Source organism: Microtus oregoni, unplaced genomic scaffold (genome assembly GCF_018167655.1).
Source record: "Microtus oregoni isolate MIOR12 unplaced genomic scaffold, Mior012 000066F_ref0000041, whole genome shotgun sequence".
NCBI lineage: Eukaryota > Metazoa > Chordata > Mammalia > Rodentia > Cricetidae > Microtus > Microtus oregoni.
The window spans coordinates 7,421,406-7,430,179 of NW_024543952.1; positions in this window are offsets into that span (position 1 = coordinate 7,421,406).

The following is an 8,774-nucleotide window of genomic DNA, read 5'->3' on the forward strand; positions in this document are numbered from 1 at the left end:
CACGCTGAGTACTGAGCACTGAGCACCCAGCACCCCGAGCACTGAGCACTCAGCAACCTGTGAACTGAGCACTGAGTACCCAGCACCCCGAGCACTGAGCACCCAGCACCCTGAGCACTGAGACACCCTGAGTACTGAGCACCCAGCACCCTGAGCACTGAGCACCCAGCACCCCGAGCACTGAGCACCCAACACCCAGAGCACTGAGCACCCTGTGTACTGAGCACTGAGCACCCTGAGCACTGAGCACCGAGCACCCTGAGTACTGAGCACTGAGCACCCTGAGCACTGAGCACCCAGCACCCTGAGTACTGAGCACCCAGGACCCTGAGCACTGAGCACCCAGCACGCTGAGTACTGAGCACTGAGCACCGAGCACCCTGAGCACTGAGCACCCAGCACGCTGAGTACTGAGCACTGAGCACCCTGAGTACTGAGCACCGAGCACCCTGAGTACTGAGCACCCAGCACTCTGAGCACTGAGCACAAAGCACGCTGAGTACTGAGCACCCTGAGTACTGAGCACCGAGGACCCTGAGCACTGAGCACCCAGCACCCTGAGTACTGAGCACCAAGCACCCCGAGTACTGAGCACCCAGCACCCTGAGCACTGAGCACCCAGCACCCTGAGCACTGAGCACCCAGCACCCCAAGCACTGAGCACCCAGCACCCTGAGTAATGAGTACTGAGCAGCCTGAGTACTGAGCACCCAGCACCCTGAGCACTGAGCACCCAGCACCCTGAGTACTGAGCACCGAGTACCCCGAGCACTTAGCACCCAGCACCAAGAGTACTGAGCACCCAGCACCGTGAGTACTGAGCACCCAGCACCCTGAGTACTGAGCACCCAGCACCCCAAGCACTGAGCACCCAGCACCCTGAGTAATGAGTACTGAGCAGCCTGAGTACTGAGCACCCAGCACCCTGAGCACTGAGCACCCAGCACCCCAAGCACTGAGCACCCAGCACCCTGAGTAATGAGCAACGAGCACCCCGAGTACTGAGCACCCAGCACCGTGAGTACTGAGCACCCAGCACCCTGAGTACTGAGCACCCAGCACCCTGAGCACTGAGCACAAAGCACGCTGAGTACTGAGCACCCTGAGTACTGAGCACCGAGGACCCTGAGCACTGAGCACCCAGCACCCCGAGCACTGAGCACCCAGCACCCCGAGAATGAGCACCCAGCAACCTGAGTACTGAGAACCGAGCACCCTGAGTACTGAGCACCCAGCATGCTGAGCACTGAGCACCCAGCACCCCGAGTACTGAGCACCCAGCACCCCGAGCACTGAGCACCTAGCACCCCGAGAATGAGCACCCAGCACCCTGACTACTGAGCACCCATCACCCTGAGTACTGAGCACCCAGCACCCCGAGCACTGAGCACCCTGAATACTGAGCACCCAGCACCCTGAGTACTGTGCACTAAGCACCCAGAGCGCTGAGCACCCAGGACCCCGAGCACTGAGTACTGAGCACCCAGCACCCTGAGTACTGAGCACCGAGCTCCCCGACCACTGAGCACCCTGAGTACTGAGCACCCAGCACCCTGAGTACTGAGCACCCAGCACCCTGAGCACTGAGCACCCAGCACCCCGAGCACTGAGCACCCAGCACCCTGAGTACTGAGCACCCAGCACCCTGAGTACTGAGCAACCCGAGCACTGAGCACCCAGCACCCTGAGTACTGAGCACCCTGAGGACTGAGCACCGATCTCCCTGAGCACTGAGCACCCAGCACCCTGAGTACTGAGCACCCAGCACCCTCAGCACTGAGCACCAAGCACCCTGAGTACTGAGCAGCGAGCACCCTGAGTACTGAGCACCCAGCACCCCGAGCACTGAGCACCCAGCACCCTGAGTACTGAGCTCCCAGCACCCCGAGCCCTGAGCACCCAGCACCCTGAGTACTGAGCACGCTGAGTACTGAGCACCGATCACCCTGAGCACTGAGCACCCAGCACCCTGAGTACTGAGCATCCAATGTACTGAGCACCGAGCACACCGAGCACTGAGCACCCAGCACCCTGAGTACTGAGCACCGAGCACCCTGAGCACTGAGCACACAGAACCCTGAGTATTGAGCACCGAGCACCCCGAGCACTGAGCACCCAGCAACCTGAGCACTGAGCACCCAGCACCCCGAGCACTGAGCACCCAGCACCCGGAGCACTGAGCACCCAGCACCCCGAGCAATGAGCACCCAGCACCCTGAGTACTGAGCACCCAGCACCCCGAGTACTGAGCATCCAGCAACCTGAGCACCGAGCACCCAGCACCCCGAGCACTGAGCACCCAGCACCCTGAGCACTGAGCACCCAGCACACCGAGCACTCAGCAACCAGCACCCCGCGCACTGAGCACCCAGCACACCGAGTACTGAGCACCCAGCACCCCGAGCACTGAGCACCTAGCACCCCGAGAATGAGCACCCAGCACCCTGACTACTGAGCACCCAGCACCCTGAGTACTGAGCACCCAGCACCCCGAGCACTGAGCACCCTGAATACTGAGCACCCAGCACCCTGAGTACTGTGCACTAAGCACCCAGAGCGCTGAGCACCCAGGACCCCGAGCACTGAGTACTGAGCACCCAGCACCCTGAGTACTGAGCACCGAGCTCCCCGACCACTGAGCACCCTGGGTACTGAGCACCCAGCACCCTGAGTACTGAGCACCCAGCACCCTGAGCACTGAGCACCCAGCACCCCGAGCACTGAGCACCCAGCACCCTGAGTACTGAGCACCCAGCACCCTGAGTACTGAGCAACCCGAGCACTGAGCACCCAGCACCCTGTGTACTGAGCACCCTGAGGACTGAGCACCGATCTCCCTGAGCACTGAGCACCCAGCACCCTGAGTACTGAGCACCCAGCACCCTCAGCACTGAGCACCAAGCACCCTGAGTACTGAGCAGCGAGCACCCTGAGTACTGAGCACCCAGCACCCCGAGCACTGAGCACCCAGCACCCTGAGTACTGAGCTCCCAGCACCCCGAGCCCTGAGCACCCAGCACCCTGAGTACTGAGCACGCTGAGTACTGAGCACCGATCACCCTGAGCACTGAGCACCCAGCACCCTGAGTACTGAGCATCCAATGTACTGAGCACCGAGCACACCTAGCACTGAGCACCCAGCACCCTGAGTACTGAGCAGCGAGCACCCTGAGCACTGAGCACACAGAACCCTGAGTATTGAGCACCGAGCACCCCGAGCACTGAGCACCCAGCAACCTGAGCACTGAGCACCCAGCACCCCGAGCACTGAGCACCCAGCACCCGGAGCACTGAGCACCCAGCACCCCGAGCAATGAGCACCCAGCACCCTGAGTACTGAGCACCCAGCACCCCGAGTACTGAGCACCCAGCAACCTGAGCACCGAGCACCCAGCACCCCGAGCACTGAGCACCCAGCACCCTGAGCACTGAGCACCCAGCACACCGAGCACTCAGCAACCAGCACCCCGCGCACTGAGCACCCAGCACACCGAGCACTGAGCACCCAGCACCCCGAGCACCGAGCACCATGAGTACTAAGCACCGAGCATTCTGAGCACTGAGCACCCAGCACCCTGAGCACTGAGCACCCAGCACCCTGAGTACTGAGCACCCAGCACCCTGATCACTGTGCCCCCAGCACCCTGAGTACTGAGCATCCAGCACCCCAAGCACTGAGCACCCAGCACCCTGAGTACTGAGCACCGAGGACCCTGAGCACTGAGCACCCAGCACCCTGAGAACTGAGCACCCAGCACCCTGAGTACTGAGCACCGAGCACCCCGAGCACTGAGCACCCAGCAACAAGAGTACTGAGCAGCGAGCACCCCGAGCACTGAGCACCCAGCACCCTGAGTAATGAGCACCGAGCACCCCGAGTACTGAGCACCCAGCACCCTGAGCACTGAGCACCCAGCACCCTGAGTACTGAGCAGCGAGCACCCTGAGTACTGAGCACCCAGCACCCTGAGTACTGAGCACCCAGCACCCTGAGTACTGAGCACCGAGCACCCCGTGTCCTCAGCACCCAGCACCCTGAGCACTCAGCACTCAGCACCCCGAGCACTCAGCACCCAGCACCCTGAGTACTGAGCTCCCAGCACCCCGAGCCCTGAGCACCCAGCACCCTGAGTACTGAGCACCCTGAGTACTGAGCACCGATCACCCTGAGCACTGAGCACCCAGCAACCTGAGTACTGAGCACCCAACGTACTGAGCACCGAGCACACCGAGCACTGAGCACCCAGCACCCTGAGTACTGAGCACCGAGCACCCTGAGCACTGAGCACACAGAACCCTGAGTACTGAGCACCGAGCAACCCGAGCACTGAGCACCCAGCACCCTGAGCACTGAGCACCCAGCACCCGGAATACTGAGCACCCAGCACCCTGAGTACTAAGCACCGAGCACCCTGAGTACTGAGCACCCAGTACCCTGAGCACTGAACACACAGCACCTGAGTACTGAGCACCCCGAGCACTGAGCACCCAGCACCCTGAGCACTGAGGACCCAGCACCCTGAGTACTGAGCACCCAGCACCCTGAGCACTGAGCACCCAGCACCCTGAGTACTGAGCACCCAGCACCCTGAGCACTGAGCACCCAGCACCCTGAGTACTGAGCACTGAGCACCCAGCACCCCGAGCACTGAGCACTCAGCACCCTGTGTACTGAGCACTGGGTACCCAGCACCACGAGCACTGAGAACCCAGCACCCTGAGCACTGTGCACCCTGAGTAGTGAGCACCCAGCACCCTGAGCACTGAGCACCCAGCACCCGAGCACTGAGCACCCAGCACCCAGAGCACTGAGCACCCTGAGTACTGAGCACTGAGCACCCTGAGCACTGAGCACCGAGCACCCTGAGTACTGAGCACAGACCACCCTGAGCACTGAGCACCCAGCACCCTGTGTACTGAGCACTGAGCACCCTTAGCACTGAGCACCCAGGACCCTGAGCACTGAGGACCGAGCACCCTGAGTACTAAGCACCCAGCACCCTGAGTACTGAGCACCCAGCACCCTGAGTACTGAGCACTGAGCACCCTGAGTACTGAGCACCGAGCACCCTGAGCACTGAGCACACAGCACGCTGAGTACTGAGCACTGAGCACCCTGAGTACTGAGCACCCAGCACTCTGAGCACTGAGCACAAAGCACGCTGAGTACTGAGCACCCTGAGTACTGAGCACCGAGGACCCTGAGCACTGAGCACCCAGCACCCTGAGTACTGAGCACCGAGCACCCCGAGTACTGAGCACCCAGCACACTGAGCACTGAGCACCCAGCACCCCGAGCACTGAGCACCCAGCACCCTGAGTACTGAGCACCGAGCACCCTGAGCACTGAGCACCCAGCACCCTGAGCACTGAGCACCCAGCACCCTGAGTATTGAGCACCCAGCACCCTGAGTACTGAGCACACAGCACCCTGAGCACTGAGCACCCAGCACCCTGAGTACTGAGCACCCAGCACCCTGAGTACTGAGCACCCAGCACCCTGAGTACTGAGCACCCAGCACCCTGAGTACTGAGCACCCAGCACCCTGAGTACTGTTCACCGAGCACCCCGAGTACTGAACACCCAGCACCCCGAGCACTGAGCACCCAGCACCCTGAGCACTGAGCACCCAGCACCCCAAGCACTGAGCACCCAGCACCCTGCGTACTGAGTACTGAGCACCCTGAGTACTGAGCACCCAGCACCCTGAGCACTGAGCACCCAGCACCCTGAGTACTGAGCACCGAGCACCCCGAGCACTGAGCACCCAGCACCCTGAGTACTGAGCACCCAGCACCAAGAGTACTGAGCAGCGAGCACCCCGAGCACTGAGCACCCAGCACCCTGAGTTATGAGCACCCAGCACCCTGAGCACTGAGCACAAAGGACGCTGAGTACTGAGCACCCTGAGTACTGAGCACCGAGGACCCTGAGCACTGAGCAGCCAGCACCCCGAGCACTGAGCACCCAGCACCCAGAGAATGAGCACACAGCACCCTGATTACTGAGAACCGAGCACCCTGAGTACTGAGCACCCAGCATGCTGAGCACTGAGCACCCAGCACCCCGAGTACTGAGCACCCACCCCGAGCACTGAGCACCTAGCACCCCGAGAATGAGCACCCAGCACCCTGACTACTGAGCACCCAGCACCCTGAGTACTGAGCACCCAGCACCCCGAGCACTGAGCACCCTGAATACTGAGCACCCAGCACCCTGAGTACTGTGCACTAAGCACCCAGAGCGCTGAGCACCCAGGACCCCGAGCACTGAGTACTGAGCACCCAGCACCCTGAGTACTGAGCACCCAGCACCCTGAGCACTGAGCACCCAGCACCCCGAGCACTGAGCACCCAGCACCCTGAGTACTGAGCACCCAGCACCCTGAGTACTGAGCAACCCGAGCACTGAGCACCCAGCACCCTGAGTACTGAGCACCCTGAGGACTGAGCACCGATCTCCCTGAGCACTGAGCACCCAGCACCCTGAGTACTGAGCACCCAGCACCCTCAGCACTGAGCACCAAGCACCCTGAGTACTGAGCAGCGAGCACCCTGAGTACTGAGCACCCAGCACCCCGAGCACTGAGCACCCAGCACCCTGAGTACTGAGCTCCCAGCACCCCGAGCCCTGAGCACCCAGCACCCTGAGTACTGAGCACGCTGAGTACTGAGCACCGATCACCCTGAGCACTGAGCACCCAGCACCCTGAGTACTGAGCATCCAATGTACTGAGCACCGAGCACACCGAGCACTGAGCACCCAGCACCCTGAGTACTGAGCAGCGAGCACCCTGAGCACTGAGCACACAGAACCCTGAGTATTGAGCACCGAGCACCCCGAGCACTGAGCACCCAGCAACCTGAGCACTGAGCACCCAGCACCCCGAGCACTGAGCACCCAGCACCCGGAGCACTGAGCACCCAGCACCCCGAGCAATGAGCACCCAGCACCCTGAGTACTGAGCACCCAGCACCCCGAGTACTGAGCACCCAGCAACCTGAGCACCGAGCACCCAGCACCCCGAGCACTGAGCACCCAGCACCCTGAGCACTGAGCACCCAGCACACCGAGCACTCAGCAACCAGCACCCCGCGCACTGAGCACCCAGCACACCGAGCACTGAGCACCCAGCACCCCGAGCACCGAGCACCATGAGTACTAAGCACCGAGCATTCTGAGCACTGAGCACCCAGCACCCTGAGCACTGAGCACCCAGCACCCTGAGTACTGAGCACCCAGCACCCTGATCACTGTGCCCCCAGCACCCTGAGTACTGAGCATCCAGCACCCCAAGCACTGAGCACCCAGCACCCTGAGTACTGAGCACCGAGGACCCTGAGCACTGAGCACCCAGCACCCTGAGAACTGAGCACCCAGCACCCTGAGTACTGAGCACCGAGCACCCCGAGCACTGAGCATCCAGCAACAAGAGTACTGAGCAGCGAGCACCCCGAGCACTGAGCACCCAGCACCCTGAGTAATGAGCACCGAGCACCCCGAGTACTGAGCACCCAGCACCCTGAGCACTGAGCACCCAGCACCCTGAGTACTGAGCAGCGAGCACCCTGAGTACTGAGCACCCAGCACCCTGAGTACTGAGTACCCAGCACCCTGAGTACTGAGCACCGAGCACCCCGTGTCCTCAGCACCCAGCACCCTGAGCACTCAGCACTCAGCACCCCGAGCACTCAGCACCCAGCACCCTGAGTACTGAGCTCCCAGCACCCCGAGCCCTGAGCACCCAGCACCCTGAGTACTGAGCACCCTGAGTACTGAGCACCGATCACCCTGAGCACTGAGCACCCAGCAATCTGAGTACTGAGCACCCAACGTACTGAGCACCGAGCACACCGAGCACTGAGCACCCAGCACCCTGAGTACTGAGCACCGAGCACCCTGAGCACTGAGCACACAGAACCCTGAGTACTGAGCACCGAGCACCCCGAGCACTGAGCACCCAGCACCCTGAGCACTGAGCACCCAGCACCCGGAGTACTGAGCACCCAGCACCCTGAGTACTAAGCACCGAGCACCCTGAGTACTGAGCACCCAGTACCCTGAGCACTGAACACACAGCACCCTGAGTACTGAGCACCCCGAGCACTGAGCACCCAGCACCCTGAGCACTGAGGACCCAGCACCCTGAGTACTGAGCACCCAGCACCCTGAGCACTGAGCACCCAGCACCCTGAGTACTGAGCACCCAGCCCCCTGAGCACTGAGCACCCAGCACCCTGAGTACTGAGCACTGAGCACCCAGCACCCCGAGCACTGAGCACTCAGCACCCTGTGTACTGAGCACTGGGTACCCAGCACCACGAGCACTGAGCACCCAGCACCCTGAGCACTGTGCACCCTGAGTAGTGAGCACCCAGCACCCTGAGCACTGAGCAACCAGCACCCGAGCACTGAGCACCCAGCACCCAGAGCACTGAGCACCCTGAGTACTGAGCACTGAGCACCCTGAGCACTGAGCACCGAGCACCCTGAGTACTGAGCACAGACCACCCTGAGCACTGAGCACCCAGCACCCTGAGTACTGAGCACTGAGCACCCTTAGCACTGAGCACCCAGGACCCTGAGCACTGAGGACCGAGCACCCTGAGTACTAAGCACCCAGCACCCTGAGTACTGAGCACCCAGCACCCTGAGTACTGAGCACTGAGCACCCTGAGTACTGAGCACCGAGCACCCTGAGCACTGAGCACACAGCACGCTGAGTACTGAGCACTGAGCACCCTGAGTACTGAGCACCCAGCACTCTGAGCAC